The sequence below is a fragment of the Carcharhinus amblyrhynchos genome, chromosome 35, assembly GCF_965287045.1.
Source record: "Carcharhinus amblyrhynchos chromosome 35, sCarAmb.v2.hapA, whole genome shotgun sequence".
NCBI classification, from domain to species: Eukaryota; Metazoa; Chordata; class Chondrichthyes; order Carcharhiniformes; family Carcharhinidae; genus Carcharhinus; species Carcharhinus amblyrhynchos.
This window is the reverse complement of record NC_137358.1, coordinates 16,226,496-16,245,070: the sequence shown is the minus strand read 5'-3', so window position 1 is coordinate 16,245,070 and position 18,575 is coordinate 16,226,496. Positions and strand designations below refer to the sequence as shown.

Genomic DNA, 18,575 nt, shown 5'->3' with positions numbered 1-18,575 from the left:
CACCTCCCGCTGGCAGGACACACATGGCTGGGAAGCCGGAGAATTTCACCCATTGTTTCTGGTCAAAATCCCCTGAACTCTGATCAAAGGCCTGAAATACCGACTCTGCAGACTGAATAACACGGTGCATTTTGGTGAGCGGGACTTGCCACATGGAAATGGATGCAGACTTTTGAATGGACGTACTTTATATCAAGTTGATCTTTCTCTACACCCTAGCCATGACTGTAACACTACATCCTGCACTGTCTCCTTTCCTTCTCTATGAATGGTACGCTTTGTCTGTATAGCGCACAAGAAACAATACTTTTCACTATATGCATGTGACAATAATAAATCAAATCAAATCAAAAAGTATTCCAAATGTGGCCTAACCAACATTTATATAAGTGTAACATATCTTATAATATAAATTGTATAAATCAGCAATAAACCAATTAATGGCTGTGGGGGTGGGGAAGATTTCACCCCCGCCATTGCTGGATTGTCGTTTCCCCGCTCAATCAGAGATGGGATGACCCGTGGCCAAAATGGAAGGCCACGAGCTGGCCAGAGGTCACAGTCGCTCATGTAAAGGGGCACCTGGTCCCTGGGCAGTGCCAGCGGACCCCGTGAGTCACTGACGGTCAAAACCTCGCGGTTTCTCAGCGAGGTCCTCAGGCATTGTCTGAGGTGAGCACCGATACTCGGAAAAATGTGTCACATTCGGCTCAGATTGAAGCGTTTCCTGCCAATGAAAACACGTGGCATGAATTCTGATCATTTACATAACGCTCGGAGCTGAATATTAAGCGGCTGCTTGCTTCCAGAATGTTCTTCTCCATCGTGGAGGGCCAAGTGAAGGGAGCGAGGGGAGAGGCAGAGAAGACAGTCCCGGATTGCCCTGTGTTTCGATGATGAAAGCACCCCCCCCTCCCTTTACCCCCACCTCCAGGCGTTGTCCACAAGGTGTGAGGTTGCCAGCTGACGCGAAGGGGACATCCCCCTCTCAGTCACTCGGTCTGTCCGGTTGGAGGTGGCAGGGTAGGTGCGGCGCATCAAAAATGCAGGAAGACATTAAATGGTGGGGTGGCGGGATCAGATTGTTGAGTTGAATGATCAGCCATGATCATAATGAACGGCAGAATGGGCTCAAAGGACTAAATGGCCTCCTCCTGCTCCTGTTCTTTATGTTTCTGTGAGTTCTGAGACTTGCAAGGGTAGGTAAGTCCGCATGCTGTGTATTATTGTACAAGAAAGAGACAAGGAAGATTTGATAAGTCGACCCTCTGAGTTCTGAGAAAGCTTTCTTTTATTCATTCATGGGGCATGGACGTCACTGGCTGGGCCAGTATTTATTGCCTGTCCCTAGTTGCCCTTATTTAGTGAGTTGAGAGTCAACCACATTGCCGTGGCTCTGGAGTCACATGTAGGCCAGACCAGGTAAGAACGGCAGATTTCCTTCTCTAAAGGACATTAGTGAACCAGATGGATTTTTCCAACAATCGACAATGGTTTCATGGTCATCAGTAGATTCTTAATTCCAGATATTTTTTATTGAATTCAAATTTCATCACCTGTCATGGCGGGATTCGAACCCGGGTCCCCAGAACATTTGGCTGAGTTTCTGGATTAATAGCCTAGTGATAATACCACGAGGCCATTGCCTCTCCTCCGATATGGTGGCACGGTGGTTAGCACTGCTGCCTCACAGTGTCAGGGACCTGGGTTCGATTCCTGGCTTGGGTCACTGTCTGTGTGGAGTTTGCACATTCTCCCCATGACTCCATGGGTTTCCTCCAGGAGCTCCGGATTCCTCCCACAGTCCAAAGATGTGCGGGTTGGGTGGATTGGCTGTGCTAAGTTGCCAATTAGTGTTAGAAAGATTAGCAGGGTACGGGAATGGGTGGGCTTGTGGTGATGCAGATCCAATGGGCCGAATGGCCTCCTTCTGCACTATAGGGATCGTATTCTATGATGTCTTAGTGTCAGGGGGATTGGCGGGGCAAATACATGGAGTTACAGGGATAGGGCCTGGGTGGGATTGTGGTTGGTGCAGCCTCCTTCTACTCTGTACGATTCTATGATATGATCACACTGCATCTGTGGAGGTATCATTGTGGATCCAAGGGGGTGTGGTTGTGAGGGGAGGGAGAGACGGTTTGGCTTTCGACCTGAAGAAGGGAGGTAGTATTTCATTCTGGCACCTCATTGCAGAAGGCCCGGGACAGTAACAGGACTGGAGGTGGCGTGCCCAATCTGTCTATCCCCATGGGTTGGAGGAGGAGGTTCTGCCACTGTCTTCCCGGGAATGGGGCCACTCCATTGGAGGCAGGCTTGGGGCTGGTGAGACTGCAAGAGGCTTCACTTGGAACTGGAATACTGAACAGGTGAAGGCTGGGGAGAAGGTGACAGAGTACAGCATGTTTACATGAATAGTGGATGGGAGGTTTAAGCGCTCAAAGATCAGGAAGGTTCCTGGTAGAAGCCCTGTGAGCTTGTTATAATGCGGTCTTTTTCTGGTGGCAACTAGCGGTGTGCCACAGAGTTCAGTCTGTGGGCCTCAACTACTTACGATCTATATCAATGTCTTAGACACAGGGCTAGAATGTACATCAGCCAATTTAGCAGACAATATTAAAATGGATGGGAAAGCAAGTTGCAATGAGAAAATAAGAAATTTACAAATGGATATGGACAGGTTAGGTGAGTGGGACATAATTTGGTAGAATGAGTTTAAAGTGGATAAGTGTGAGGTTATCCATTTTAGTCGCAAGAATTAAAAGGCAACTTAGTGGACCTAGTGGACACACTGACGGAGCATAGATTAGCTAGACAGAGCATAGATCAGCTAGATAGTCAATATCTTTTCCCAAAGGTAGGGGAGTCCAAAACTAGAGGGCATCGGTTTAAGGTGAGAGGGGAGAGATGCAAAAGGGTCTGGAGGGGCAATTTTTTCACTCAGAGGGTGGTGAGTGTCTGGAACAAGCTGCCAGGGGTAGTAGTAGAGACGGGTACAATTTTGTCTTTTAAAAAGCATTTAGACAGTTACATGGGTAAGATGGGTATGGAGGGATATGGGCCAAATGCGGGCAATTGGGACTAGCTTAGGGGTTTAAAAAGAAAAGGGGCGGCATGGAGAAGTTGGGCTGAAGGGCCTGTTTCCATGCTGTAAACCTTTATCATTCTATGACTCTAGAGTCTAAACGGGAAGAAACTTCAAATTGCTTTGGTGTAGAGGGATCTGGGTGTCCTCGTACATGAATCACAGAACATTAGTCTGCAGGTGCAGCAGGACATAAGGAAGGCAAACGGAATTCATTGTTAATGGGATAGAATATAAAAGCAGGGAAGTGCTGTCGCAACTGTATAGGGCATTGGTCAAACCGCAACTGGAGCATTGCAGCCAGTTTTGGTCCCTTACTTAAGGAAGGATATTAGAGGAGGCTGAGAGAGGTTTCACTAGATTGATTCCAGGGATGAAGGATTTGTTTTACGAAGAGGGATTGAGTAGATTAGGTCTATATTCTCTGGAGTTCTGGAGAATGAGAGGAGATCTAATTGTGGTATATAAGATGTTAAAAGGGATGGACAGGGTAGACACAGAGCAGATGTTTCCCCTTGTTGGACATTCTAGAAAGAGAGGCCATTGTTTTAGACTACTGGGTGGCGGGTTTAAATCAGAAGTGAAAAGGAATGACTTCACTCAAAGGCTGGTGAATGTGTGGAATTCTCTATCCAGGAGTGTGGCGGATGCTGGAACACTAAACAAATGTAAGGAGGAGATGGAACATGCAAATTCTACACAGACGGTCACCCGGGGCTGGAATTGAACCCGGGTCCCTGGTGCTGCGACCTCACGGTAAAGCAGGGTGGACCGATCAGCACTTGGGGCAGAGGGTGAACTGCAGCTACTGGCATACAGAGACACCACTCCCGCCGCACTGAATGGAGGTCTGTTGGTAAGAGCGCCAGAGTCCCCCTTCTTGCTGGCAGTGATAGTGGGGCACACGAGATCGGAGAATTGCAGCTGCAATTTCCCAATCTCCCAACCGATGGAACCACTCATGGAAACCTGAGTGAAGTTAAACAAAGAACCCAGTGACTTCCAACCCTTAAAAATCCTTCAAGTGCGAAATCCCTACCTTGTGTGATTCACCTAAATGTGTTACTGCTCCCAGCACGTATTATTCCAGTCGATTGCCACTTCAACAAGCTTAACAAAGTAATTAAATTCCATTTGAATAAGGTGTCTTGGCCTGCCCACCTTCCAAATTATCACCTTCTGGCAAAACGACATGAGGAACATGACCTGATGCCACCGCGCCTAACAATATGTTGGCGTGGGCATGTGGCAAGCCTATTTATGCTACATGTTATTCAGCCCTGTATGGTTCTGCACTAACTCTGGATAAACAGCAGCGAGCTTTTACAATCTGTACATTAAAGGGAGCCAATCAAAGAACTAACCAGGCAAAAGTCCATTCAGAGTTTAGACAAGGGCCGAACGATAACGTTACAGCAGAATGAGTGAGTACATCAACAAATGTGCTTACACAAGGATTACAGAAAGCAAAATGATTATAATGACATTGATTCTTTATATACTCGGGTAGATTTGCAGTTTGTAATCTCTTGAGTATGGGTGATTAAAGGGGTGATTGAATCGAGATGTTTAAGATGGTGAAATAATTTGATAGGGGTAAACGAGAAGCCACGTGGCTCAGTGGTTAGCACTGCTGTCTCACAGCGCCAGGGACCCGGGTTCGATTCCTGGCTAGGGTCATTGTCTGTGTGGAGTCTGCACCTTCTCCCCATGTCTGCGTCGGTTTCCACCGGGTGCTCCGGTTTCGTCCCACAGTCCAAAGATGTGCGGGTTAGGTGGATTGGCCATGCAAAATTGCCCCTTAAGTTTGATAGATTAGCCATGGGAAAGGTGTGAGGGGTAGGACGGGAAGAGAGCCTGGGTAAAATTGTGCAGATTCAATGGGCCAAATGGTCTCTTCTGCACTGGACGGATTACATAGAACGCTACAGCACAAACAGGCCCTTCGGCCCACTAGTTGCGCCGATCACTTGTATACCTACTAAGCCATAGACCTATCTATACCGCCAATCCCATTAGATCCTATATACTCATCCAGAAGTCTTTTAAAAGACACCAGCGAGTTCGCCTCCCCACCACCGACGGCAGCCGATTCCATTCACTCACCACCCTCTGAGTGAAAAACTTACCCCTGACATCTCCTCTGTATTTGCTTCCCTGCACCTTAAATCTGTGTCCTCTCGTAGTGACCATTTCAGCCCTGGGAAATAGCCTCCGAGAATCCACCCTATCTATTCCTCTCAACATCTTATAAACCTCTATCAGGTCGCCTCTCAACCTTCGTCTCTCCAGGGAGAAGAGTCCCAGCTCCCTCAACCTATCTTCATAAGGCATGCCTCCCAATCCAGGCAACATCCTTGTAAATCTCCTCTGCACCCTTTCAATAGCTTCCACGTCTTTCCTATAGTGAGGCGACCAGAACTGCGCACAGTACTCCAAGTGGGGCCTGACAAGGGTCTTATAAAGTTGCAGCATTACCTCCCGACTCCTAAACTCAATCCCTCGATTAATGAAGGCCAGTACACCATACGCCTTCTTGACCACATCCTCCACCTGCGAGGCCGATTTAAGAGTCCTATGGACCCGGACCCCAAGGTCCCTCTGCTCTTCAACACAGCTAAGACTCCTACCCTTGATATTGTATTCCTTCATCCCATTGGTCCTGCCAAAATGGACCACGACACATTTATCTGCGTTGAAGTCCATCTGCCACTTCTCCGCCCAGTCTTGCATCCTATCTATGTCCCGCTGCAACTTCTGACATCCCTCCAGGCTATCCACAACACCACCAACCTTCGTATCATCTGCAAACTTGCTAACCCATCCCTCCACTTCCTCATCCAGGTCATTTATGAAAATGACAAACAGCAAGGGTCCTAGAACAGATCCCTGGGGCACTCCAGGATTCTATAATTCTATGGAAGTTGAATGCTCTACTTTTAAAAAAAAGAAAAACTACTTCCTGTGATAATGCATTCCACAGGCTCACCATTCTCTGAGTGAAAATATTACTCCCTACCTCTGTCCTAAATGGTCTACCCGGAATCCTCAGACTGTGGCCTCTGGTTCTGGACTCCCCCACCTTGAGGAACACACTCTCCCATGTGGGTTTCCTCCCACAGTCCAAAGATGTGCTTGGCCATGCTAAATTGCCCCTTACTGTCAGGAGGATTAGCAGGCTAAAATATGGGGGGGGGGGGGGGGTGGTTACGGGGGAACGGGGCCTGGGTGGAATTGCTGTCATAGCAGGCTCGATGGACTGAATGGCCTCCTTCTGCACTGGAAGGACTCCATGATTCTATGGCACTATTTTCCTGGTGACAGATGCCAACACAGCAGGGCATTACCTTAAAATTAGATGTGGAGATGCCGGCGTTGAACTGGGTAAGAAGTCTCATAACACCAGGATAAACTACAACAGGTTTATTTGGTAGCACGAACTTTTGGGGCACTGCTTCAGAGTAGAGCTCCGAAAGCTCGTGCTATCAAATAAACCTGTTGGACTTTAACCTGGTGTTGTGAGACTTCTTACTTAACATTAGAGCCAGGGCCAGTGTTGTTGGAAAGCACACAGGGTTGTGGAAATTTGGAACTGTCCAACCCAAAAAGCTGAAAACTGAGATGAAAGATTAACAGTTGCAGGACTAGGCTGGATAAGACCTGAGGCATGGGTCATTTGAATGGTGGGTGGATGAGGCTCAGAGACCTGAATGGTCATCTCCTGTCCCTGTGCTCGCTGTTTGGGTGCCAGTCTGGAGTTACCTGTGCCAAGAATGGCCTAATATTCACCTCCCTCAAAATCCATTCAGTTCAGACAGTTTTTACAATGGGTGTTCGATCTGCAATATCAAATCCTCACTCAGGCACCATCAAACCTTCATTCCTGGCCTGGAGGTGAATGATTAAGGATGTGATCGCACTGGAAGGGGTGCAGAGGAGATTCACCAGGATGCTGCCTGGGATGGAGCGTTTCAATTATAAAGAGAGGTTGGATAGGCTTGGGTTGTTTGCTCTGGAGCAGCATGGTGGCACAGTGGTTAGCACCGCTGCCTCACAGCGCCAGGGACCCGGGTTCGATCCCCAGCTTGAGTTACTCAGTGTCTGTGTGGAGTCTGCAGTTCTCCCCTCTCTACGTGGGTTTCCTCCCACAGTCTGAAAGAATTGTGGGTTAGGTGCATTAGCTATGCTAACATTGACCCTAGTTTCAGGGGGACTAGCGGGGTAAATGTGTGGGGTTATGGGAATAGGGTCTGGGTGGGATTGTGGTCGGTACAGACTCGATGGGCTCAATGGCCTCTTCCCGCACTGTAGGGATTCTATGTAACATGTAATCTTACTGAGAACAGCCAGACCACTCAATTCCTGGCCTCATTACATTACATAGAACCCTACAGTGCAGAAAGAGACCCTTTGGGTCTCTTTCACTAGCTTACCTCCTGCTATGACTTAGTAGTCTACGATCTTCAGTTTACTAGCAACGTGATGTGGCTCTGGTGTGTGGTGGTATCAGCATGATGTACTTGGGTAAATAAAAGTTCTCATTTACACTTGTAAAAGCGTTCTCACACACAAGCAGCAGAGTAACACCCACACCATGAGATACAAACAGGACGGACTTACAATTATTGCTGAGGCACTCTGATCACTTCTCAGAATTTAGCCCACAAACTCCTACCCTTTGAAGTGGTGCGAGAGCATGGTGTGGGTGGGATGGGAATTCCATGACCTCACGGTACTTCATCCGTGATGGGATAGCCCTTCAGGCAGAAATAACTGCCTAGACAAGCGAAAATGCCGGACCTGGCTCATAATGCATCCCACCTTGCAAGATTCTTCAAAAGAACACACAGCAAAATTCATGGCTAGTTGGCTGGAAGAGTTAAACTCGCTATCACACAGTCTTCCAGCACATCTAGAATGCCAAAGATGTGTAAGTTAGGGGGATTGGCCACGCTAAATTGTCCCTTAGTGTCCAAAGATGTGTAGGTTAGGTGGATTGGCCATGCTAACTTGCCCCTCAGTGTCCAGCAATGTGTAGATTAGGTGGATCAGCCATGGTAAACGTATGGGGTTATGGGGATCGGGCAGGGGGCTGGGCCTGTGTGAGATGTTCTTTCAGAGAATCGGTGCCGACTCGATGGGCTGAATTGCGTCCTTCTGCACTGTAGGAATTCTATGGAGGCCACTCGGCCCATTGTGTCTGTGCTGGACCTCTGAAAATCTTTTCCTCTTCCGTGGGATATCAGAGTCACTGGTAGGGCAGACTTTGATTACTTGGGAACAGTAGCTCAGTTTACTGGACAAGTAATGCAGAGATCCCATTTCAGTTCCAGAGACATGAGTTCAAATCATGGAATCCCTACAAGGAGAAGGAAGCCATTCAGCCCACCGAATCTGCACCAACCACAACCTCACCCAGGCCCTATCCCCGTAACCCCACATACTTTCCCGGCTAATCCCCCTGACATTAGGGGCAATTTAGCACGGCCAGACACCCTAAGCCACACATCTTTGGAGTGAGGGAGGAAATCGGAGCACCCGGAGGAAACCCACGCAGACACGGAGAGAATGTGCAGACTCTGCACAGACAGGGACCTGAGCCCGGGAATCGAACCCGGGTCCCTGGCGCTGTGAGGCAGCAGCACTAACTCACTTTGCCCTACAATTACTGCCGGTGAAATTTGGGTTCAATAAATCTGAAATAAAAATCTAGCCTCAGAAAGGATGATCTTGGAATAAGCAGATTGCTGTAAGAGTGTATCTGGTTCACCACTGCCTTTGGAGCAGCAAACCTGCTGTCCTTACATGGTGTGGTGTAATCTGGCTCCAGACCCATGCCAGTGTGGCTGTCTCTCAATTAACCTGTGAAATAGTCTAGCAAGCCACTCAGTCGCTCATGCTACCTGCTCCAGGGCAACTAGCAATAGGTGAGAGGGTTACAAATGCTCCAACCTTGTCTTTCACAGTCCAGTGTGCTACCATCATGGTCACAAAGCCACTCTTCCCATGAGTTGTTCCCACATTCCACGGGTGGTGTAGGTCAGCAAGTGTTCATTAGTGTCACAAGTAGGCTTACCTTAACACTGTGGTGAAGTTACTGTGAAAATCCCCTGGCTGCCACACTCCTGTTTGGGTACACTGAGGGAGAATTCAGCACGGCCAATCTACCCTAATCAGCATGTCTTTTAGACTGTGGGAGGAAACCAGAGCACCCGGAGGAAACCCACGCAGACACGGGGAGAATGTGCAGTCTCCACACAGACAGTAATCGAGACTGAAAGAACATCTCACACAGACCCAGCTCTCTGTCCGATCCCCGTAACCCCACACGTTTACCACGGCTGATCCACTTAACCTACACATTGCTGGACACTAAGGAACAATTTAGCATGGCCAATCTCCTTAATCTACACAATTTGGAACACTACGGGGCAAGTTACCATGGCCAATCCACCTTATCTACACATTGCTGGACATTAAGGGGCAATTTAGCATGGCCAATCAAACCCGGGGCTTTGGTGCAGTGAGGCAGCAGTGCTAACCACTGTGCCGAGCAGAGCTTTGATACAAAGCAATGGTTGTGGGATAACTTAATCCTGATTGCTGTTTTTGCTGTTCGACATTCCATGTCAGGCTTCCACCAGCTTGGTATTTCATTTTTAGGTATATGTGGTGCTGCTCTTGGCATTTTCTCCTGCACTCCTCATTGAACCAAACTTGGTCTCCTGATTTGATGGTAATGGGAGAGTGAGGCCACGAGGTAACACATTCTGGTGGAATAGAATTATGCCACTCTTGTCCACAACATCTTAACGATGCCTAGTTTTAAGCTGTTCTAAATCTATCCCATTTTTAATAGATTTAGAGTCACCTGAGGAAGGAACAGTGCTCTGAAAGCTCGTGATTCCAAATAAACCAGTTGGATTTTAACCTGGTGTTGTGGGACTTCTTACTGTCCCATCTGGATTGGTGGCTCTGCCACAAAAAATCATGCCTTAGCCTGAAGATGGGTCAGTTTCTCCCAAAGTACTGTATGGTGATCCCTCCTACCCATACTGCCACAGGTAGATTGGTGAGAACAAACTCTAGTGGGTTGTCCCCTTTTATTGGAAAACTTGCCAATGCTGTAAGCCTGATCTGGCAGCTATGATATTCAGAACTCAGCAAGCTTGGTCACTAATGCAGTTACTGGGTCACTCAGCGATGGGTAGTAAAATACACAATAAAGAATACATCCTTGTTATTCTCAATGCCTCTTCCGAATGGTCACTCACATGAACATAAGAATATAAGAAATAGGAGCAGGAGTAGGCCATCTAGCCCCTCGAGCCTGCCCCACTATTCAGTAAGATCATGGCTGATCTGAATTGGATCAGTTCCACTTTCCCCCCATAACCCTTACTTCCCTTATCGATCAGAAACCTATCTACCCGTGACTTAAACATATTCAACCAAGTAGCCTCCACCACTTCAACGGGCAGAGAATGCCAGAGATTCACTACCCTCTGAGAGAAGAAGTTCCTCCTCAACTCTGTTCTAAACTGCACCCCCCCCCCCCCTTATTTTCAGGCTGTGCCCTCTAGTCCTGGTTTCACATGGAGGAATACTGATTCTTCAGCTGACAGGCGGTGGTATGTGTTAATCAGCAGGAGGATTGCTTGCCCATGTTTGACGACGCTTTGCAAGTCATAGAACATAGAACACAGAACAGCACAGCACAGTACAGGCCCTTCAGCCCTCAATGTTGTGCTGAGCTTTGTCTGAAACCAAGATCAAGCTATTCCACTCCCTATCATTCCGGTGTGCTCCACGTGCCTATCCAATAACCGCTTGAAAGTTCCTAAAGTGTCCGACTCCAATATCACAGCAGGCAGTCTATTCCCCAACCACTCTCTGAGTAAAGAACCGACCTCGGACTTCCCTCCTGTATCTCCCACCATGAACGTTATAGTTATGCCCCCTAGTAACAGCTACGTCCGCCCGAGGAAATAGTCCCTCCATGTCCACTCTTTCTATCCCCCTCATCATCTTATAAACATCTATTAAGTCACCTCTAATCCTCCTGTGCTCTAAAGAGAAAAGCCCCAGCTCCCTCAACCTTTCCTCATAAGACCTACCCTCCAAACCAGGCAGCATCCTGGTAAATCTCCTCTGCGCTCTCTCCAATGCTTTCACATCCTTCTTATAGTGAGGTGACCAGAACTGGACACAATATTCCAAATGTGGTCTCACCAAGGTCCTGTACAGTTGCAGTATAACCCCACAACTCTTAAACTCAAACCTCCTGTTAATTAACGCTAACACACCATAAACCTTCTTCACAGCTCTTGAGTGGTAACCTTCAGAGATCTGTGGATAAGAACCCCAAGATCTCTCTGTTCCTCCACATTCCTCAGAATCCTGCCGTTGACTCTGTAATCCGTGTTCAAAACTGTCAACGTTGAGAACTCTCAGACCTACTACAGAAAATGCAGATGTATGGGATTGAGGGTAATCTAGGAAATTGGATCAGGAATTGGCTAGCAGATAGGAGACAGAGGGTGGTGGTTGATGGTAAATATTCGTCATGGAGTTCGGTTACGAGTGGTGTGCCTCAGGGATCTGTTTTGGGGTATAGTTTCTCTCCTCATAGGACCTCCCCTCCATACCAGGCAACATCCTGGTAAACCTCCTCTGCACCCTCTCCAAAGCCTCCACATCCTTCCTGTAATGTGGGGACCAGAACTGCACACAGTACTCCAAATGCGGCCGCACCAGAGTTGTGTACAGTTGCAACATGACGCTGCGACTCCTAAATTCAATCCCCCTACCAATAAACGCCAAGACACCGTATGCCTTCTTAACAACCCTATCTACTTGATTCCCAACTTTCAGGGATCTATGTACACATACACCTAGATCCCTCTGTTCATCCACACTATTCAAAGTCCTCCCGTTAGTTCTATGTTCTATGTTCTACTACCCTCCCCCAGCCACACGAATTGTACGCCATATACTGGCCACCATGACTCAATGACCGTGACTCCATGACAAGTGCAGGAAAACAGGATTAGCGTGCCTTTAGTAATAGCTATTGTCAGTGCAGACTCGATGGACCAAAGGGCCTGTTCTGCACTGGACAACTCTGTGAGCCCTGGTTGGTCATGCCAGATTCTGCTACAAATAAACCTGTTGGACTTTAAGCTGGTGTTGTGAGACTTCTTTCGGTCATGACAGTGGGACAGGGGCATATCCAGGGGTGGCAGCGATGGAAGCATTTGAGACGCTATCTAGAACAGCTCTCCCGACTCTGGCCCGTGCCCAGTCTTACTGATGTTTGAGAGAAGGATTTTGCAACCTTTAATTCGTCCCACTCTGCTGTTCTTTTCCCGGCAACATCTTTTCTCTCCCCACTCCAAGTATTTAACCTGTCCCGATGTGAAGGTTATTATTAAATCTCCAAGCACCAGCCTTTTAGGCAGCATGTTTCACATCATAACATGTTTACATTGAGAGGCGTTTTCCACCCGTAGAAATCGACACTGCATCCACATGGTGATTTTAGTGAGGGTGGACAGGAAGTGGGGAACAAAAGGCAGACAGAGTGTGGGTGGGATTGGCATTCTTTCACACATGGTCGTAGCAAGTGGAGGAGGAAGAGGGAGAGACTCCAAATATAAATAAAATTAACAGAATAATAACACCCTCAGACCGTTCTGCAGTGGAATAAATATTCATTTATCGCTCTTTAAGCTTTAGAAATAATTTGATTGGATGCCGCTCTCTGTGTTGAGATTGTATTACAGAAGGTTTAACCTCTCCCCATGTCTCCAAACCGAGATCATTTACATTTCTTTATGTCTTTTTTTGGTCTGCAATCTTGCACGAAAGCGTGCACGCTGTTGTTTTTACTGACTGACTCATTACCTGCTCCAAAAAATTGTTGCTTCACAATAGGATGCTAATTCCTGCATATTCATAAAATTCCTGCAGTGCAGAAGGAGGCCATTTGGCCTATCGAGCCTGCACTGACAACAATCCCACCCTATCTCTGTAACCCCCTTGCACTTATCCCTCTGACAATAAGGGGCAATATACCGTGGCCAATCCACCTCACCTACACATCTTGGGACACTAAGGGTCAATTTAGCATGGCCTAACCTGCACATCTTTGGACTGTGGGAGGAAACCGGAGCACCCGGAGGAGACCCACGCAGACACAAGGAGAATGTGCAGACTCCGCACAGACAGTGACCCAAGCCGGGAATCAAACCCGAGTCCCTGGCGCTGTGAGGCAGCAGTGCTAACCACTGTGCCACCATGTCACTCATATTGTGGATTCTCATAAAAACCCTACAGTGCAGATGAGACCCATTAAGTGTGCATCGACAATAATTCCACCTAGGCCTTATCCCTGTAACCCACATGTTTATCCTGCTAATCCCTCTAACCTTCACTTCCCGGGACACTAAAGGGCAATTTAGCATGGCCGATCCACCTAACCAGCACATCGTTTGGGCTGTGGGAGGAAACCGGAGCACCCGGAGGAAACCCATGCAGACATGGGGAGAACGTGCAGACTCCGCACAGACAGTGACCCAAGCCAGGAATCAAACCCGGGTCCCTGACACTGTGAGGCAGCAGTGCTAACCACTGTGCCACCAATGTCTAATCAAAATGGTGCTGGGAAATGGATCATTCACCCACTTTCCTCACCCATTCTGAATGAGGAGTGTTCGCCAACCACAACATAGGCAGACAAATGCTGACGCCACCCCTGTTCCAAGAATGACAAACACCCGGAGAGAACTGTCTTCAACAAGATCATGGTCAGGTCTCTGGTGCTCAGATCATCAACCATTCTGTCTGGGGGAAACTCAACACCAATAATTACTTACACCAAAGTCTAAAGATATGTGGGTTAGGCTGATTGGCCATGCTAAAAAGGCGTGGAATGCCCTGCCTGCAACAGTAGTGGATTGGCCAACATTAAGGGCATTTAAATGGTCATTGGATAAACATATGGATGATACTGGAATAGTGTAGGTTAGATGGGCTTTAGATTGGTTTCACAGGTCGGCGCAACATCGAGGGCCGAAGGACCTGTACTGCACTGTGGTGTTCTATGTTCCTGTAAATTGACCCTAATGTCAGGGGATTAGCAGGGTAAATGGGGGTAATGGGAGTAGGGCCTGGGTGGGCAGACTCGATGGGTCGAATGGCCTCCTTCTGCACTGAAGGGATTCTGTGATTCTACAATGGTTTAAAGTCAAGGCAATTTCTGAGACCAAAAGACATGGGAGCGGCAGTAGGCCATTTGGACCATCGAGGCTGCTCTGCCATTCAATGGGATCACGGCTGATCTGATGCGATAACCCTACTTTCCTGCCTTATACCCAGAACCCTCAATTCCCTGACTGGTTAAAAATCTGTCTATCTCAGCCTTTAACATCCTCAATGACCCAGCTTCTACCCAGCGGTAAAGAATTCCACAGATTCACCACCCTCTGAGGGACAAAATTCCTCCTCATCTCTGTCTTAAATGGGTCCCTTACTCTGAGATTTTGCCCTCTGGTCCTCTGCTTTCTCACAAGGGAAACAAACTTTCAGCATCAACCCTGTCAAGATTCTCTTTCCTGAGATCAAACCATTGGTACATAAACCCCTCCGAATCTTACATGTTCCAATAAGATTATCTCTCATTCTTTCAAATGAGTATAAACCCAATATATTTAACTTTTCTCATAAGGGAACACCTTCGGCCCAGTACATAGGACTGGAGAAGGCCCTCAAATCTGCTCTGTCTTTGGCTAATTTGTAATTCACACTCACTTTGGTTCCACATTCCTTGATACTCTTCCCCAATAAGAATCTATCTATCTCACTCCTGTCCTTTTCAGTTGTTCTGAGCGAGAGAGTTCCAGGTTACTGCTGTCCTAAGTGTAAAGAAGTTTATCCTGACCATCACGCTTATCTCTGATTGTAAGGTTATGCCCCCTTGTTCTGGTCTCCATTTTCGCTCATTCCACACCACCCCCTCCGAGATAAAGTCATTTCTCTCCATCTACCCCTCCAACTCCTTTAATCATCTTAAACTCATATTGCCCCTTCAGGAGAATTCAGGCATGATCCCGCCCCGCCCCCATGGGAATCGTAGATGGCGGGACACGGATCATACAAAGGTCCATTGACCTCAGGCGGGATTTTCCGGACTTGGGGCGTGCATGATCGGATACTCCTGCCCGCTGAGTCTAAGTGACCTGTTCTCATAATTTAACCCTTTCAGACCTGTATTTGGCAGGCGCATCAACAATGCACACTCTGGGCATTCTTTGGGATCGTCCCCACCTAGGATGTACTTAATCTCCTGCTGCTCAGGCGACTCCTCACCCACACAGCCTTGGGGGGAGGGACAGATGGAAAGTGAGTCTCAGCCGACCAAGTCTCCACAATGACAGTTGCAAAGACAGGCTGAAACCTTCCTCACTGGTGGACAGCCAGACTTCCTCTCATTGCTGTTGATCGATGATGCCACTGGGATTATCCTTGTTGAATTTATTTAACAGGAATCTTGCCTTGGCTTGGAAGTTTGCTGTCCATGATTGTGGGGATGAAGGCGTGGAGTGGCTTCGGGATGGCTCAAGCCCTGGATAGCGGAACAACTGGTGCTGCTTTGGGGGATGTTAACCACAATGTAATGATGAAATATCTCCGCTGAGGGACTCTCCATTCTCTCTCCAGGGCGTCTCTTACACTTGGCCTCAGTGACATGAAAGATTGCGGCTGCCACAGAGATCTGGCTACGCAACTCCCATCCCAATTATCCTTTTACATCCCTTATTAACGCCGGAAAGATGGCAGTACAATCCGGGGACGTCCTGCCCTTAAATTATAGAACTGACCTCGCTCCATGGGGGTTTACAAGCTGTTTCACTTCTAGTCCAGTGCCTGATGAGGGCTGAAGAGCAAACTGGAGCAGGTCATATTACAGGAGCACCTTCCCAAACCCATACCGCATCCCCAAATAGATGGCTTTGCTGGGTAAGAAGGAAGTCGGGTGGGTGAGGATCTGTTAACAGGGTTAGTCTGACTCACATCCAGAATGGGTGAAGAATAAGGCAGATTCCACTGCACTCCTGCTGCATATTTTTAATACTTCGCCCAGACAAAGCCAGAGAGGTTCAATTGTCCTTTTAGTTTGTACCCAAATACTGGCAGGGTTGTTCTCCGTGAGGCTGAGAAAGTGAAGAGAAGAGAGCAGCGTTCTAAATTCTGAAGGGGTTTTTAGAGAGGAGAAACTGTCTCCACTGGAAGGAGTGTAGGTAAGCAGAGAACACGGATTTAAGGTAACTAAAACAATATCGATAGCTGGGAGATGAATAGAATGTATTTTCCCTTGTTAGTCATTAAGATCAAAAATACACTTTCTGAAAGGACGATAGAAGCAGATCCAATTGTAGTTTTCAAAAGGGAATTGGATAAATATTTGAAAGGGAAATTTCTATTGGAAAAGACCAAGAGAGAGGGATTAATTGGATAGTTCTCTGCAAGAACTGGCAGGGATACAAGGGCTGAATAGCCCCCTTCTGTGCTGTAGCTGATTACATAATTTGCAAAGTACTGTCATTATGAGCCACCGAGTCTCACGTGGAATTATTTTAATAAGAAAATTTGCTCTCCCTCCTGACCATCTCCCTGAGAAAAGAGTAAAAGTCACCCTATATCTCCTATTACGGTGCACTGACTTCTGGAGCTTGTCTACATGTTAGACATTAGCCCCTTACTCTGAGGAATCAGTATCTATATCGCATGTAACTTGGTTAACAGAATGTACCAAAGATTTCATGTGCATCTATATATTCAGTCTGTATAGGCAATGTATAAACATGTCTCTGATCATCTACTCTGACATTATGGCGACAGCAGCACATTTTTGCTTTTCAAATACAAAAACCACTCTCTCGTGAGCACATTCAAACACCCTGAGCAGCTTACTGAGTCGACAGAACTGAGAACCAACACTTTGCATTCGGAATTTAGTACTGGATGTTTACTGAGCATTAGAGAGCCACCGTACCAAAACAAACGTTAACTTGAAGAGCAAATCAGGGAAAGAAAAAAGCAGAAGACTCCGTCCGGAGAACGGAAGACCTACCGATTCCTGCCATTCAGAGTTACTCCCAGCAGACCAGTTTGAAATGTGGGTCCGAACAGGTGAGCCACACAGCTCTGAGTGGAGACAACAGCGTCACCAGTGCTGTGCAGTTTCCTCCTTTCACTGAAGCAAAGGGGGGGAATCAGGCAGGAAGCCTGCAAGCTTATCGCAAAAAAAGTGTAGAATTACGTAGGAGGCTACACACTAAAACACTGACTACATCAGTGAGCAGGCATGTTATGTTTGAGAGGAAGTATGAATCTTAAAATAAACAGTCACCTTTGCTTCCACAAACTGATTAACCATATAAGATCAACTTAATTGTAACCCGTCTGATGATGTTTATCAAGCCACATTATTCTTTTGGCAACACGCTGAGAGGTGGAAATGTAAAAGCAAGTTCGTCGGTTCAGTGTCAATTTAAAATTGTGGAACGTTTTTTTGGTAAAATGGTAATCCAGTTGAGCTGGTGTTTAACTGTCATAACCAAATGAGTCACTATGTACAACTGTGGCAACTTTACAATCCCAAATAATGCTGATATAATGCTAAAAGTACATGTCCTAATTCTCACGTAGCCTGAGTCATTCTGATTTTTCAGGGACAGTGAAGTCATCTCAGAGAAGGACTAAGGAATAAGAGTAGGAGTAGGCCATTCAGCCCCTCCACCATTCAATAAGATCATTGTCGATCTATCTCCACACTACTTCCATGTCCATCAATTCTTTTAGCGTTCGAAAATCTGTCAACTTCTGACTTGCATGTACTTAACGACTGAACGTCCATAGCTTTCTGTAACAGCGAATTCCAAAAATTCACCAATCTAGAGTGAGGGAATTTCTTGAATATTGCCGGAAAGCGGGACATGTTGCTAAGGGTTTTTCCAAGAACACCAAATTTCAAACAATCGCAGCAATTTGTGTCACTCTTTTCAGCAACGTTCAAGTTGTATATGATCAAGTTATTGAAGAAATGTCTTAACTCAGTCCAAAACGGCCAGGCCCTTTTTCTGAAACAGTGCCCTGCCGAATTTGAGACTTCCCACTTAGGGAACACAACTGCTATTTTCCTTCAAGTTTATTCATTTATTAGTCACAAGTAAGGCTTATGTTAACACTGCAATGAAGTTACTGTGAAAACCCTCTAGTCACCGCACTCCGGCACCTGCCTCGGAGAATTTAGCACGGCCAATGCGCCCTAACCAGCACATCGTTCAGGCTGTGGGAGGAAACCAGAGCACCCAGAGGAAACCCACGCAGACACGGGGAGAACGTGCAAACTTTGCACAGACAGGGAATTGAACCCAGGTCCCTGGCGCTGTGAGGCAGCAGTACTAGTCATTGTGCCACCTTGATG

The 18,575-nt window shown here is 47.1% G+C and overlaps 1 protein-coding gene across 1 annotated transcript in view; it reads right to left on the bottom strand.

Moving 5' to 3' along the window:
- The window catches only part of LOC145361577 (ankyrin repeat and fibronectin type-III domain-containing protein 1-like), a 109,527-nt gene extending 92,230 nt beyond the window's left edge, over positions 1-17,297 (bottom strand). Inside the window, exon 1 of the mRNA XM_080217416.1 lies at positions 17,220-17,297. The gene's annotated coding sequence lies outside the window, so the exon portion shown is untranslated. The remainder of the gene's footprint in view (positions 1-17,219) is intronic.
- Between the last annotated feature and the right edge of the window lie 1,278 nt (positions 17,298-18,575).